The following is a 17,907-nucleotide window of genomic DNA, read 5'->3' as shown; positions in this document are numbered from 1 at the left end:
TCTTCATGCCATAGATAGGATTCACGGAAGCTCGCTCACCAAAAGCCAGCAATGGAAAGAGAGACCGCAAGCAAGGCAGCCTTAAATAATGCAATGTAACCATACAGGTGACATCATCTTTGCCACATCGCAGGACATGCTGCACAAGTGACATCCGACCAACTGTGCCACATTATGTTAGACGTAAGTCATGGGATCCATCCAAGCTCAAAGAGCAGGGATGGCACAAGGCGTGAATAACAGGAGGTGGGGATCAAGGAGGTGCCTTAGGATTTGTTCACAACATCATTCAAGGAGTTCACAAACTTGATAATACAGTGAGTCTTTTCTAAACTTCTTTGAGTAAATATAAATGGAGAATGTTAACAATTTTTAATACAGAAGTAGTAAGATGAAAGAGTTCTGAAATTAAAGAACCTGGCCAAGATTGTATAACTAACCAAAAAAGCTGAAGAGGAAACTGAATTCAGGTCCATTACTGACCTCCCAACATTGTTGCTCAGGTGCATGAAATATTAGGAAACTTCAAAGAATATTAAAGTGTGAACTAGCTACTTCCTTTAAAATTCTTCTCAGGGAATTTGAGTGTATTTAAGTGAATTCAGTGATCGACACGATGAAATTTGTCACTTCTATGTGGGTACATCTTTATGAGCATAGGTCAGGAATGCCACAGAAAAACAAAATAAAATTCTCATAATCAAAACTACAAAGCACAAAAGGAAATGATTAACCATGAGCAAAAGTCAGGAGATGCCACAAATAGCAGAATCATCAGAATATGAGTAAATAAAGCAGTTTGAAAGAAAATAAGACTTATATTTCTTAGGAATAGAAGAGAAGTCCCTTATTAAAGAATATATGCAAATATCATAATGGTGAGAAACTGTCTATTTCCTCACTAAGATCAAGTACAAACTCAGGATGTCCTGTCATCACTTTTATTCACCATTGTGCTAAAAGTTTTAGCTAGTGTACTAAGACAAGAAAGGAAACAAAAAGTATATACAAACTGAGAACAAGAAATTAAACTTTGCAGATGACATGATTATGTAGCAATTCAGGAAGAATCAACAACAACAAAAATCCTGGAAGTAATAAGTGAGTACAGAAAGTTCACAGAATACAAATTACTACACAAAAGCCAGTTGATTTCTTATATACAAGCACTGAACAACTGGGGTTTGAAATAAAAACAAAAACAAAAACATGACAGCAAAGCTTATAATAATACCCCAAAATGAAATACTTAAGTATAAACCTGAAAAAATATGTACTGTTACTATATGTGAAAAATTTGGTCTGAGAAAATCTAAATAAATGGAGAGTCTGTGTTCAAGGACTGGAAGACTTCATCGTGTTAAGATGTGACTTCTTCCTAACTTAATCTATACATCTAGTGAAATCCTCATCGAGATTTCAGTAAGCTATTTCATAGACCCTGACAAACTGATTGTAAAATTTCTATGGAGAGGCAAAAAACCTAGAGTAGCCAAAGTGAAGAAAAAGAAGAATGAAGAGAAGGAGGAGGAGGAGGGGAAAGTTGGAGGGATCACAATACTTAATTTCTTGACTTTCTGTAAGTCTATAATAATTAAGAAGCATGATATTGGCAAAAGAATAGCACGTAAATCAACACAACAGAAGAGAGTACCCAGAAATAGACCTGTAACAATATAACCACTGATCTTTGACAAAGAAGTAAAGGCAGTTAAATGGAAAAAGGATGGTGATTTCAACAAATGGTTCTGGAACAACTGGACATCCATATGCAAGTCCTTACACATTTCACAAAAGTAACTTAAAATGAATTATAGGCCTATATATAAAACTTAAAAGTCTAAAACTTCTGGATGATAACATGGTTTTGGTCATGAATTTTTAGGTACAACAAAAGGATGATTCATGAAAGAACACATCAATATACTGGACTTTATTAAAATTAAAAACTTCTGCTTTGGGAAAGATACTGTTGACAGAATCAAAAGAAAAAGCATAGACTGAGAGAAAATATTTGCAAAAAAACATATTAGAAGGGGACTTATATGCAACATACAAAAAGAACTTTTAAAGTTCAAAACTAAGAATCCAACCTAATTAAACCATGTTCGAAACATCTAAACAGACGCATCTCCAAAGATAATACGTAGATGGTAAATAAATACATGAAAAGAATGCAGTATTATTTGTTATTTGGGATTTACGAATTCAAACAACAATGAAGTACTACTACATGGCTACAGGATAACTAAAATCTAAACAACTGGCCATGCCAATTGACATCAAGGATGTAGTGCTACAGAAAAGCTCTTGCATTGCTGGTAGGAATGCAAAATAGCACAGTCACTTTGGAAAACAGTCTGGCTTTTTTTTTCCCCACGAAGCTAAAGATAGCTTTACCATATGGTTCAGCAATTGTGCTCCTAGGTATTAACCCAACTGATTGAAAATTTATGTTCACACAAAACCCACACACAGATGTTTGCAACAGCTCTATTCGTAATCACTGAAACTTGGAAGCAACTTGAATGTCCTTTGATAGGTTAATGGATAAACTGTGGTATATCCATATAATGGAATATTATTCAGGTATAAAAAATGAGCTATCGAGACAGGAAAAGACCTGATAAATCCTAAATGCCTGTTGCTAAGTTAAAGAAGCTAATCTGAAAGGGCTATTATAAGATTCCATTTACGTGAAATTCTGGAAGAGACAAATAAATCAATGGTTTCCAGAGGTCTGGGGTAGGATGGAGGGATGTGTATGTGGAGAAAGTTGAATAGATGGAGCCCTGGTGAGTTTTATAGATCTAAGTCTACTTGGTCTACTGAAACAAAATACTGCTACAGAAACAAAATACTGCAGATGGAGAAGCTTAGATAACAGAAATTTATTTTCTCACAGTTCTGGTGACTGACTGCTCGGGAGCAGAGCCTTGTGGGTAGAAATGGCCATTTGAGGACAAAGCAGCCATCTGCAAACCAGGAAGAGAGCTCTCCCCAGAAACCAAACCCTGTGGAACCTTAATGTTGGACTAGATCTGGACCCAGCATCCAGAACTGTGAGACAACTGTTGTTTAAGCCATCCAATCTGTGGAATTTTGTTATGTCAGCCCAAGCAGACCAAGACAAGTATGATAAAACTGTTCTGCATGATATTATGATTGTGGATACATGACACTATCTATTTGTCCAAACTCATAGAACTTTACAGCACAAAAAATAATGTATGAGAATTAACAAAAACACATTTAAAACATTGGAGGATCCCAGGATTAAATGCAGAATGGGACAAGACACTCTGACTGTATTACTAATCTATGAAACACCTACTTAAGAAAAGATAAGGAAAAGGAGCCGACTTAAGTAACTTTGGGAATGATTGGTCTATAAAATTAAAGGCAAAAGAAACCATACATAAACATATCCCAGTTGAAAAAAATTTTTTTTTCTGATAGGGGTGGCTGTAAACCATTCTGATACTTCTGTACATGTATATTAGAGTTGAACTATTAATAAATGCCTGGTTGATGATGAGAGCCTGGATTTTCTCTATTGGAGTGGGAGTTTACTGTAAGTAAGGGAAGAGACTAGGGTGGTCCATGTGGAAATGGGTTATAGATAGAGACATCAGTATGCACTCAGTATTAGCTTAATACTGATACAGATGGTTACACAGAGAAATATTTATAGTTATATTATATACATGGGTTAATATACTCATACATATTAATTTGCTCTGTCAGCAGAGAAGGTATAGAAGGAATGAGATACCCTAGAATCAATGAGCAGACCTAGCACTAAGATCTTGGTTTCTAAATCCATTTCCAGTAAAAGAAGCCAAGATTCCTTGTGGAAATGACTGATTCTAGAACTGGGGCAGGAAATGTACAAGAACCTGGAGTACTTTGTAGTGCCAGAATGTAAAGTATTTAATATAAAAACAAAACCTCATTGTAATGGAGATATCAAAGGGAGACAGAAGCTTCCAATGGCCAAATGTGGAGGTTTGAGCAACAAATTAATTAAGAGTATTAGACTGTAGCCAAAGATATAAAATAAATACCCATGGGTGGGCCCATACTGATATAAATGGATGACTGAATAAATAATGAATGGAGGGAAGAGACCAATCTCCTGTGCAGAAAAATTCCACATAACTTATGTAGACATTCCACTCTCAAAGAGGTGGAGTATAGCACCTCATTCCTTAAACGTGGTTAGTTCCTTCCAAAGAATACAGCATGGAAAGGGGAGAGAAAAGTATCTCTACAGCAGAGATACTTGACAACTACTTCAGTCAGGTGATCAAGATCAATATCAATAGTGACAGGTGACATTGATTACACGTAGGCTTGATATGATGTAGTGAGAAGGGCTACATCTCTGTAGTCTTCCTTCTCAAACCTTTAACCTGAGTCTAATAATGAGACGAACATTAGACAAATCCTAGTTAAGAGACATTTCATAGAATACTGACTGTAACCCCCGAACATGGTTAAGATCATTAGAAACAACTAAAGTCTGAGAAGCTGTTCTAGCCAAGAGAAGCCAAGGTGGGTATGATGACTAAATGTAATGTGGTCTCCTGGATGGCATCCTGGAACAACAACAACAACAAAAAGGCACTAAGTAAAAAGAAATTCTGAATAAAGTATGGACTCTAGTTACTAAAAATGCATCCATATTCATTCATTAACAGTAACAAATGTACCATACTAACATAAGATGTCAGTAATAGGGGAAACTGGGTGCTGGGTATATGGGAATTCTGAACTATCTCCAGAATTTTTCTGTAAAACCAAAACTGTTTAAGAAATAAAGTTTATTAGAAAGAAGTACATGGAATTTGATTGAAAAGAATAAAAGGAAGGGATAGGAAGCACAGTGGAATTTTATTTTAATTAAGATTAACTGGGAAGATTTAAATAAATTTAAGCACATTTTTACTCTAAAAACATGGTCATTGAACTTAAACCTTCCAGATGGGAGGAGCAAAACTTCCCAACATAGATACGGAGAATTTGTGAACTAAAAGATGTAGGAAATTACGTTCACATAGAGAAAGAAAGACAAAAAGAGTGAAAATATTAGAAATAGGTTAAAGAGAGGGAGGAGAGAATGAAAATATTGAGGATACACCTAATGAAATAGAGGAAATGAGAGGGTTGCTGTTCTGAAAAGCTGATGAAAGGGAATTTAACAGAATCCAAGAAAAAATCCATGAATTACAAGAGTCAAAAAAGACTACATTTTGAACAGGCAAATAACATCCACCCACACTCACACATTATAGTGGAATCATGGAACACTTAGTAAGAAAATCTTAAAAGCAACCAGAGAAAGGACCGATTACAAGGAACAATACTGATGATGACAGAATCAAGTTTCTAAATCTACAACGGTGAGGACACCTACTACTAACTAAATTCTCCATGATAAAGAGTGTAACTTTGTGATATCTTTCGTAAGACTGTCTACTAGACTTTCCAAGGTGCACAGCTTAATTCACCTTTGGTGGCATGTACAATTTTCCTTCTTATAATTTTGTAGTTACCAGATGAACGAAATATTTTTTAAAGGGACAAGAATTTTGATTCACAAAAGAATGCTTATGTTCAGTTTTCATTTGTTTCTTCAATCACTCAACAAGTCAATGAACAATTGACCAGTTTTAATTAGGGGGAACTGTGTTAGAAACTGAAAACAGATAAAACTTTCTTATTTCAATACTTACAGTTGTGTCAGAAGACACATATTATATTATGATAAATTCTAAGGCAAAGAAGATATATAATATATTTTAGGAGCCTATATAAGGGCCACCTAACTCAATTTGGAGTCAGAAACGTGATTATTTTTGTACATAAACCCTTTAGGGAAGGAGTGCAAAGAACTTCACTTCATTTGTGACATTAACACAGATATATGAGGGGTGCCTGGGTGGCTCAGTCAGTTAGGTATCTGACCCTTGATTTTAGCTCAGGTCATGATCTCACAGTCTTGAGATGGAGCTCTTGAGATCCGTGCCCAGTGCAGAGCCTGCTTAGGATTCTCTCTCTTCCTCTCCCTCTGCCCCTTCTCTGCTCTTGTACATGCACTCTCTCTCTCAAAAAAAAAAAAAAAAAAAAAAAGTTGTTTGTCATCAATCAATCAATCAATCAATCAATCAGATATACGATAAGGGAAATTATAAAACTGTTGTTCTAAGCAAATCACCTGGATTTGCAGTAAGCTTTTCTTTTCTTTACGACAGTGTCAATTTCGTGATTATAACCTGAGAGCATTCAGGTAAGATTACAAATTATTACTGATGTCCATGCTCAAAATGGTAAGCACACAAGATATCGCCTAGTACCCCTTCCCTTCTCAGTGGATGTTTGAAGACGTGTCTTCCATTCTTGCCCCAATTGTTTATTATCCGAATCTGCAAATGCTAATGAACCCGTAATGCCAGAAAGGAAATGAGAAGTACATAATGACACTGTTTGGAGGGTGAAATTTTGTAATTGCTTTCTCCCCAAATGTCCAGAAATTGAGTTAATGTGTCAATATATCTTTAAACCTCATCACCACCACAACTAAATAGTGGACAATGATAAACTGATTGACTAGGCAATGCAGTTTAATATTATAAAATTATATAATTGTACTTAATTATAGTATTGTTCAAATCTTGACCATAAGTGATGTACAGGCAAATTTTTTAAAGTGTTTTTTTAAAAATACATAGGTGAAACATAGAAGACAGTAATGGGTATGCGACTGATCCTAATTAGACAGAATTGCCATTTCCTCACCACAGTGTGTGACTCTTTTATTTTAGTTTTAAAACTACAGACAGAGCCACCGATTAAAAACAGGATGTGGGTGAGTAGTCGTGCCTAAGACTTGCTGGACTAGACATGAGCTAAGATAGTGGTTCTAAAACAGCAGTCTTCAGACAAGTGCTGGCTTGTTGCATAAGAACCACCTGGGAAACTTGTAAAATGCAGGCATCAGATCCCAGAAAGTCTGTCAAATCGGTCTGGGTGGGGTCCAGGAATCTTCCTTTTAAGCAAGCTCCCCGACAGATTCTTACACAAATAGTCAAGGAACCATAGAAACACTGTTCTATGCTCATGATTTCTCTGCCGGCTCTCTTATTGGTAAAGGGTTGGACTCTGAGTGATAAGAGAAAAAGGATAAGAAAGTTATGAAAACTATCAAAAATTACATGTCTTAATTTATTATATATTTTTAAATGTTTATTTATTTTTGAGAGAGAGAGAGAGAGAGAGAGAGAGAGAGAGAGAGACTGAGTGCAGGTGGGGGAAGGACAGAGAGAGAGGGAGACACGGAATCTGAAACAGGCTCCAGGCTCTGAGCGGTCAGCACTCATGAACTCATGAGTCGAACTCAGCGGTCGAACTCATGAACCGTTAAATCATGACCTGAGCTGAAATCAAGAGTCTGACCCTCAACCAACTGAGCCACCCAGGTGCCCTTCCCTCATTTTCAACATGGAATGATTTTGACTCTTACTTGACTGAAATGGAAGCCATCTGAAAAGAATATCCTCAATTCTTTTACCCCCAGTGTTGTCTGTGTCACTTTCCCTCTGGCCCTGTTTCTGAGAAAAGGTACTGACTGATGTGAATCCGTTTTTCCCATGTCCCACATCTTTCGTACTTAGCCACATATTTCTTCCATCAGGTCTATAAATGTTTGCCATCTTTCTTTATTCTGAATTTAATACTTAAGTCTGCTTTACCAACATGAAAAGTAAAAGAAGGTCATATGTCTTCAATATTGAAATAAATTTTGTGATCCTCGGATTTGCTCAACTTAGCATGAGCAAACTATCATTCATGGATCCTATTCTATCTTCCTTTCCAAATTCCCTGAGAACCTTGGGACTTTACTTGGTTGTGCTTCCAAACTTCCTGAAAAGAAAAATGGAGACTGTGAGAAGTTACTCGGCAGCCCAGGTTCACTTACTGTTCTTTCTGTTTGTGTCACAAAATGTCATCAATGAAATCCTGCTCTCCAGAGTGTAGGGCACTGATTGGTATTTTTCCTGGTCCCAAGGCTTCAGTATCTTGGGATTTTTTTGGAAAGAGGACAGTCTAGATCATCTGGTATTTAATTCAGCCAAGAGAACGTGAGCTCTCAAGATGGCAGTTCTTTCAATTTCTCATGCTTAGTCTTTTGTCTTCAGGACTCCTTTCATGATGGGATGGCTGAATTGGAAGGAGTTATTCTAATTTTCACATGGGAGCAACCCCTCTTTGCATGCCTAGCAGGGTTCTAGTACTGAGCAAAGACCATCTGTTGAGACTACTCCTTCCCTTGTGGTCAATCTCCTTTGTGTCCTTTCCCTGTGAGTGGATCTCATTAAGGACAATCTCAATGCAGTGGAGGTCTTAAATGGCTAAGTTTAGAGTCTAAAAAGAGGGATCAGTGTTTTCTTGTCTCACCTACAATAGTGCCCAACTTTGCATGCCAGGGGCAGCTGCAGTTAGCTGATGAAAGGTCCTGTTATTTCTGTAAGACAGTAGATTATATTTACCTAATTAAAGATCCACTCTAGAAACTTCCTATTCATAACAAAATCATACTCCAAGATAACTTGTCTCCACTCCTAGACTTAGGGGATCCAGTCATAATTTTACATGTTTTAAATATGTGTGTATATTAAACCTGGTTTTTCTCAACCTCTTTGTAACACTTGCTCTCTGCAGTCAGACTCTCTCCTTTATGAAATACTCTCGTCCTGCCTTCTTGATTATTCCTTTTCTAATTCCTCTTTCACTGACCCAAATGGAGCCATTCCTTGAGTTACATACTCTGCTCTCTGCTTTTCCCTCTCTACCCTTTTCCCTGGGGTTTTCATCCCGTGTCACAACTTGAAATATTACTTGTGTTCCTCAGCCATTTTCTCAAGCCAGAATTCCTTGCTTCTAATATACCTGACCCCCACTCTCCCTGTCTCTCCTAGATATCCTGTATTTCGATTTTATCAAATGGACAGACCTTCCAGCTTCTATAACTACAAAGATTAGGGAGAGTACATACATGAGTGAGTGGTATAGGCAAGATAAAGACAAATCAGCCTCAGTGTCAGGACAGCAGAAAGAGATGGGGACTGTAGAGCTTCTGGCTAGAAGGGCAGCTGCTACTCGGCTCCCGTGAATTGTTTTTCAGGTTTTCTGTTTTTAACTGTCTTGTCCATGGTCATGGTCTCCCCGTTTCTAAACATTGACAACTAAATTTTGAACTTGAGAAAACACAGTGCAAGCCAAAGAAAATATATCTGGCAGCCATATTTAGCCTCCTGGAAACCAGTTTGCAATTTCGGACCTAAATGTAGACTGTGGAAGAAACTCCCTGCACAATCCACACTCCTACCCCCACTCTCTGCCTACTCCCTCTTATCCTACTCGATTGCTAGGTTAATCTCCCCCACCCCTTTTTTTTTCTTTTTAAGAGAGAGAGAGATGAGAGAGAGCCAGTGTAAGTGGGGAAGGGGCAGAGAGAGGAAGAGAGAATCCTATGCAGGCTCCACGCTCAGTGCAGAGCCTAACTCGAGACTCAACCCCAGGACCCTGGGATCATGATCTGTGCCGATGTAAGGAGGTGGACTGTTCAACAGACTGAGCCACCCAGGCGCCCCCTTAGCAGAGCTCTCAATGCTTTCTTCAACACAGTCCCGATTTTCCTGTTCAGCTGTATTTCCCCAGCTTCTCTACATGCATCTCATGCCTCTGGACTGCAGTAGAGGCTTTCTTAACAGACTTCTCTGCATAACTGCCTCATCAGACCAACACAAGATCTCCACTCCCGGGTTAATTCACATTCGGTGTGTTCATCTAACTTTTGTTGAGGTTATGCTCTTCAGGGTTTGGTTGTTTGTAATTCCCAAGTGTACTTACTATTTAAAAATGTTGCTGAGGGGCAGGCACCTGGGTGGCTCAGTCAGTTGAGCATTTGACTCATGGTTTTGGCTTAGGTCATGATCTCACCGTTTGTGACATGGAATCCCCAGTCTGGCTCTGCACTGACAACACCGAACCTGCTTAGGATTCTCTCTCTCTCCCTCTCTCTCGGCCCCTCCCCTGTTCGTGCTGTCTCTGTCTCTCTCAAAACAAATAAACTTAATTTAAAAAAAAAATTGTTACTGAAATTGGGCAGGACAGTATAAAACATTGGAAGAAAATAATAAAAGCCTCAAATTCTGCAATTGGTTTGCTTCACAAGGGTCTATGAATTCACCTCACACTTTAAAGAAATTGGGGCTGGATATTCTAGATAAATGCTTTATAAGAGAATGATGCCTTTGGAATTCCAATCAGGGAGTCCATACTCAAAGAAGGGTACTTGGTTTTAGGTTACAATGTTGGTGAATGAATATACACTCGTATCTTTTAGATGAAATCTTCCGGTTTTTATGATCACCTGCTTTAACAAAATTTGTAGATTGATCGAGTGCATGCCAAATTATCTTGGGTTGAATTTGGGATTTTGCACCGCCATTTCACTCCCAAGCTTTCTCGACATTATTGTTTTATTGATGCCGTTCCTTTGATCTACATACAGCTCCCCCCCTCTCCATTTCTAATTTTCTCAAATTCAATAAATTGTGTGTAAATGGCTCAGATGCCACCCTCCCCGTCACACCACAGATGTGCGAATACACATATGCATTCACATCCACACACGCACCCACAATTTCCTCCTTGATATCTCCTCCTTGATGTGAGCTGTCCATCCTTTACCTTTCCTTGGTCTTTACGCTTCACTTTCTTAATAGTATTGATTGTATTTTTTTTTATATTGTATATAACAGTATGGAATATGTCGTCATACATGTTCTTACCTTATGCCGCTAAAAATGCTACCTTCTTTGACGGCGGATTTGCTTACTTATTCATTTCTGTGTGTCCCATAGTACCTAGCATTGTCCACGCACGTGCGAAGTTTTGAAGCTGGCTTTGATTCTTGTCCCTCAAAACTCTTCTCTCTCTGACTTGGCACCAAATAATGCTAATGGGCAGGCTCATCGGGGCCTCAAATGGGTGCTCAAACCTATTGGTAATCAGAGGGTTTGGGATCGATCGTATTTAAATACTCAAGAGACTTAGAATCTGTCTCAGAAATTGTAGGCCAGTTGTAACAAACGAGCGTCTCCCCTTTCTCTGTCATTGGAGGTGACAGATGAACCAGCCCCTGGTAAAAAGATACAGTGAGGGGCGCCTGGGTGGCTCAGTCGGTTAAGCGTCCGACTTCAGCTCAGGTCACGATCTCACGGTCAGTGAGTTCGAGCCCCACGTCGGGCTCTGGGCTGATGGCTCAGAGCCTGGAGCCTGCTTCCGATTCTGTGTCTCCCTCTCTCTCTGCCCCTCCCCCGTTCATGCTCTGTCTCTCTCTGTCTCAAAAATAAAGTTAAAAAAAAAATTAGAAAAAAAAAAGATACAGTGAGATTAGAAATGGTATGTTGCCAGACCACTGTCGAGTTGATGTTCATTGCTTTTAACAAAATCCTTGGATTTTAATGTGTAACCGATCATGTTTGCAGTATCTCTGCTGATTTTACAATTTGAAGAATTACACACACACACACACACACACACACACACACACAAATCCGCATGCTTTCCCTTTGTGTCATTTATTTGGAGGGTTTTGATTGTTGCTCCTTTAGGGGGGAAATTTAATAAACAAAAGGATCCACAAGATACTTATTGACCCTCTTGTCTTACAAACAATAATAAAAAGCTAAATGTTGTGTATGCATCACTAAGCATGGGACACACAAAATTTGGCAGTCATTTTAGAAAGCAAGAGAGACATGTGTGCCCTTTGGGCTCATTTTGGAAACAAAAAAATTTTTTTTAAATGTCAGGTTTCTAAGATCAAAATCCTCTGTGAGGTGCCAGAAGAGAGAACATGTTTAACATGAGTTAAGCATGGATTAGGAGACTATCCTCAAACGAGAATGTTCATGGGCATCGTTGCTTGGCAATGACAAAATAATTTTTATGCTTTTTGTTTTTTTAGAGAGAGAGAGAGCACAAGTGGAGAAGGGTGGGGGGGGAGGGGAGATAGAGACAGAGAGAGAGAGAGAGACAGAGAGAGAGAAAGTCTTAAGCAGGCTCCACACTCCGCACAGAGCTGGTCCTGGGGCTTGATCCCACAACCCTGGGATCATGACGTGAGCCAAAATCAAGAGTCAGACAACTCAGCCGACTGAGCCACCAAGGCATCTCAAGGCTTTTATTAAATCAAATAAAAAATGTTTCCAGTTAACGCCTACTCATGTCCTCAGAGGTATTGTTAATATTTTAGTGAGTTTTCTTACAGACCTTTGGGCATGTCTATATGAAATTATACTGTAAAAAATATAATTTATGTATGAAATTGTAGTTTTTAATATCTAAAAACCGTAAACATCTAATACATTTACCTAAACTGAATTTTACCACGTATAATGTTCCACAACTTTATTTTTAAACTTCGTCAGATGCATATGTTCTGAACCTTTGATATATGAAAACACCTCTTCTTTGCTTTCTTAAGTGAATGCTCTACTGGTGGGGATTGTGCTTTAGGATGACAGCCCTTTCTCAAGACGGTAATAAATATTTTCTCTCTTTTGCGTTCTCATTTTGCATGTAAACAATCCAAAGCCAGTTTGTTTCCCTTATAAAGTATATTTTGAAATACGTACTCTTGGAATTCTTGGGTACTTATTCTTGGAAAACATTCTCAGATACATTTTGCCTATCAGACTAAGGAGCATCAGTGGTGTCTGTGTGCATTACACGTGTTTAGATTGACCATTCGATCTGAACAATTCACCTCCTTTTTCACCCAATGATGGCTTACCTTTATTTTGTTTCTGTGATTATTGCCTCTGCTCTATCTCTACCTTCTCTTTTTCTTGAATTCCCACTTTTTATAGCTTAACAATTTGCGTATTCCGTTCTCCAAATCTTTTCTCTCCCCCCCACCCTGGGTTGCCATCATTTTTCTTCATTTTTTGCTTGATTTATGATGGCCTTCCTTCATAAATCATGGTCTACTTTTCTTTTTGGTACATCGACTTATTTTTGTAAAACTCAGAATCAAGTTCTTAATATCTAGAACGTTTTAGCATTGAATTATATCACCTTGAAATTACCAATTATGTTTCTAAATATTCTCTTCTAATTAGTATACTCACTCTATCCTAGTAAGAGTCCCTTGTTCACTGTGATGGCCCCTGCACATGCTAATGATTCCTGGTTTTCTTATTCCTTGTCTATGTTGCAGGTACTCAATCACCCCCTGCCACCCCATTCTTCCTATCCCATCTGAGGTTGAGGATTATCCCAAATTTTTGGTACTGGCCAGAAGTCTTCTCTGAATCACCTTCATTTTCCTTATTGTAACTCTGGGACCTACCAATCAGTCTAAGGATTGAATCAAGGAGTGTTTCCTCTTTTTTTTCTTCTCTTGGTGAGTTTCTGAAAGATAGGCATGATCTATTCCTTGGAAACTTCGTAGTATTCAACTGTAAAGTTATCTGGGCCTGCTATTTACTTCTCAAGAAGATCTGTACATTTTTACTTGACTTTATACACTAATTATAGGATTATTCAAAAATTCTGTTTCAGGCTGCCTGGGTGGCTCAGTCAGTTAAGGGTCCGACTTCAGCTCAGTTCATGATCTCACGGTTTGTGAGTCAAGCCCTGTGTCAGGCTCTGTGTTAACAGCTCAGAGCCTGGAGCCTGCTTCGGATTCTGTGTCTCCCCCTCTCTCTGTCGCTCCCCCATTCATACTGTTTCTAGCTCTCATAAATATATAAAAACTTTTAAAAAATTAAAAAAATAGTTCTGTTTCTTCTTGAGCGATTTTTAATAACTTACATACTTCTAAGACTGCTCATGTCATGTAAGTTTTGAAAGCTTTTAGCATAATATTCTGCATGGTATCATTTGATTTTCTTTTTAATCTTCATTAACTATTTAGTTATGCTATCTTTAAAAATCCTAACATTTGTTTGTCTCTTCTCACTTTCCCCTTTCAGTTTTGGTTGAGGCTTGTCTATTTCAGAAGTCTTTAAAGTATACATGTTATCTTTGTTGTACTTACTATATTTTGTCTTTTACTGATTTTTGCTTTCAAAATTTTCTCCCCTCTACTACTTTCTTCAAATTTAGTCTACTGTTACATATCTAATTTTTTAGAATGGATTTGCGCTTTTTAAAGTAATTATTTAAGGCTATACATCTCTTTCTAATTACTAGTTTGGATGGATCCCATGGGTTTTGACAAACATTGGATGTGTATTTTTTTATTGTTTTGTTCTAAATATCTTAAATTTGCATTATGAATGCTTATTTTGCAAATGAGCTATATAGAACTGTGGCTTTTTTTTTTAGAATTGTATTTTATATTTCTAAAAGTATGGGATACTTTATTTAACTTTTGTGTTATTTAAAAAAAAAAATTAATCTTTATTTATTTTTGAGAGAGAGACAGGGTGTGAGCAGGGGAGGAGCATAGACAGAGGGAGACACAGAATCTGAAGCAGGCTCCAGGCTCTGAGCTGTCAGCACAGAGCATGATGTGGGGCTCGAACTCACGAACCTTGAGATTGTGACCTGAGCCAAAGTCAGACTCTCAACCGACTGAGCCACTGAGGCACCCCGACTTTTGTGTTATTGAATCCCTTAATTACACTGCAGGTAATATAGTTTGTGTAATAATTATTGTTTACGATTAGCTGGGATTGCTTTTAGCTTGTTACATGGTCGCCTTTTTTTGTTGTTGTTCCATGTGCATTTGAGCGGATGTGTATTCTCTAATATTTGGATGCCAAATCAATACAATTCAATTTTTTATACTTGGCCATTAAATGGAGACAGATGTTTAGAAATCTTTCACTTTTTGTTAGATTTGTCAACGTCTCATGTTTAAATAAAATTTTGCTTTCCATATTTTGGAGTTATTTTATGGGTGTATAAGTGTCTAGAATTATATTTTTCTGATTACTGGAAACTTCTTTTTGTTTAATGTTTATTTATTTTTGACAGAGAGAGAGTGAGAGAGAGAGAGAGAGAGAGAGAGAAAGAGAGAGGCATAGAGCAAGGGGGACACAGAATCCAAAGCAGGCTCCAGGCTCTAAGCTGTCAGCACAGAGCCCTACACGGACGGGGCTTGAACCCCTGAACCGTGAGATCACGACCTGAGCCGAAGTCGGATGCCCAACCGACTGAGCCACCCAGGTGCCCCTGGAAACTTCTATCACTATGTAGAGATGTCTTTGTCTCTAATACTTTTTGGACTAAAGTCCATATTTCTAATATAAAATAGATATTACAGAGTTTTTTTGTTGCAATTCTTGATTTGGCATATCATTTTCCATGTTCTTAACACATTTGGATCTTTATTTTGTAAATGTGTCTCTTGTAAACATAACATAGCCAGATTTTTAAAAGTTCATCCTTAAAAAAATCTATCTTTTATTTGGAACATTTATTTTATTTGTTTTGATTATTTACTTTATTAGTATGTGTTCTAGTATCTTATATTGTGCTATTGACTTGTTTTTTCTATGCTCTTAAAAATTCCTTTCAAAAACATAGATACATAAAAATAAATAAAAAATAAAAATTCTCCTTTTTAAATGAATGTATTTTGCTTTTGCTTTTCATCCCATTAGGTTGGATTTGAAGGCATACATTTCCAGTTTGTTCTTTCAATGGGCATGCTTGAACTTGTACCATGTGCACTTAATAATCTAGCAAGGTCTGAAGTTAGTAGACACAGTTAACCTCTTCTTTTGAAGAAACCAAAGATACTACCCATTAACTGTGATCACCCTTCTCTTGAATTGTATGCTATTGTTTTCCAGTATTTCAATTCTTTCTTCCAACCATACAAATATGATAATAATGATTATTTTGTAAATATTTATTACTCTCATCCTTATTAATTTCTTACCATTCCTTCTTTATCTCAGATAGTGCTTCTGACATCATTTTCTTTCTTCCCAATATTGATCTTTTCAGTGAGAGTCTAATGGTGAACTTACATTTCCTAATGTAAGAAAATCTTTATTTCACATTTTTTGAAATAAAGATTTGCCGGATTCGTGATTATAGGCACATAGCAGTTTCTCTCAAAACATTGAAGATTTTATTTTACAATTTTCCTTATTCAATTTTTGCTCTTGAGAAATCTGCTCTTAATTTATTATCTTTGCTAGTTTTTTTTAGTGAATAATTATAATGTCCTCTTTTTATCTTTGATAATATACCTTTTCACTACAATATGTCTAGGTGTTAATTTCTTTTGTTTACCCTGAATGGCATATTATATTTTGATTTCATTGCCTAAGGCTGCTTATCTTGCAAGTCAGGGAATTTTTCAGCTGTATCTATTGAATATCACCTCTCCTTCATTCTTTCTATTATCCCCCTCCACATTTTGAATTTGATGTGTGCTAGAAAATCCTATTCTATACGTCTGTGTTTTCATGTAGATTTTGCATATTTCATCTCCTAGTTTCACTTTGTTTTCATCTTGATTTCTTCATAATTACTTAATTCTTGATAATTTCTTCACACGGTCCTTTCATCTCTGCTTAATCTCCTATTTAATCCATCCACTAAATGTTTAATTTCAATGCTTCCATTCTCTAAATATCCTACCTGGTTCTTTTTCAAATTTTCATCATTACTTTTTTGTCCTTGTGCATTGAAAGAAAAGTCAATCTTTTATTTTTAAAAATACTTAGTACATAGCTGTTTTATATTCTGTATCTGATAGCTCCAATATCTGAAGACTTTAATAATATTATGTGTTACTTCTGGTGACTTTTACATAGGGTCACATGTTTTTATGGTGCTTTTTGTTTGTTTGTTTTGTTTTATTTGTTTCTTGAGAGAGAGAGAGCGTGTGCATGTGCACACCTCAGCGGGGAGGGGCTGAGAGAGAGGGAGAGAGAGAGAGAGAGAGAGAGAGAGAGAGAGAGACTCCCAAGCAGGCTCCATGCTGTCAGCACAGAGCCCCACGAGGAGCTTGAACTCACAAACCATGAAAGCATGACCTGTGCCAAAATTAAGAGTTGGTTACTTAGCCAGTTGAGCCACCCAGGCGCCCCTTATGGTATGTCCTTGATCACTGTAGCTCTTCACCAAATCCCTTTTGAGAATTCATAACCCCTTGATTATGAATATGCTTATAATCCCTTTAAGCATAGAGCAGGATAGTTTAATGGTTTTCTATTTCTTAGTGTATTATCTTATTTTCTTCTCCTTTTGTTCATTTACAAAGGTTTTTGTAGCTTCTGGTTGAGGGTCTCATGTTGGACTCTTAATGTCTGTTACTAGTCTTGAATGAAGAAATTAATGTTACCAGCCCTTAGATTAAGAGCAGTGTGGAACACACTAATGGCTTGAGTCAGGGCCATGGACAGCTTCAGATTGGGAATGGTGCCTCACTAGCCCTCATCAACTCAAAATTGTTTATTGACCTTGTTGCATGGTTCTTTTGGGGGTGAGCAGGTGAACTCGTCTGAGGTCATCTTGGGTTTCAACAGAGCCTCTTGGCTTACTGTGGTTTTAGAAGTGATCACTCTGGATTTATTTCTGCTCAGTTGCATTCATCTTTAACTACAAATCTGGTCTTTGTTCTCTTTATTCTTCTTCTTCTCATGTTACCTCCAGATGGATTTTTTGAGGTCAAAACTTTTTGAGCCTCGGTATCAATTACTTCTATGCTATTTGCATAGTGTTGATGTTGACTCTCTTAGGGCCATTCCCCAAGTCTTTTGTGGACTGCCATGCCTTTATTCCTTCTTATTTTATTTAAAATATCATTGGAAACATCGTTAGCAATTCTCTGGCTTACTTTAAATATGTATGTTTATAGCTTTT

This window comes from Panthera leo, chromosome C1 (assembly GCF_018350215.1).
Source record: "Panthera leo isolate Ple1 chromosome C1, P.leo_Ple1_pat1.1, whole genome shotgun sequence".
Classification (NCBI taxonomy): Eukaryota; Metazoa; Chordata; class Mammalia; order Carnivora; family Felidae; genus Panthera; species Panthera leo.
This window is presented reverse-complemented; position numbering follows the sequence as displayed.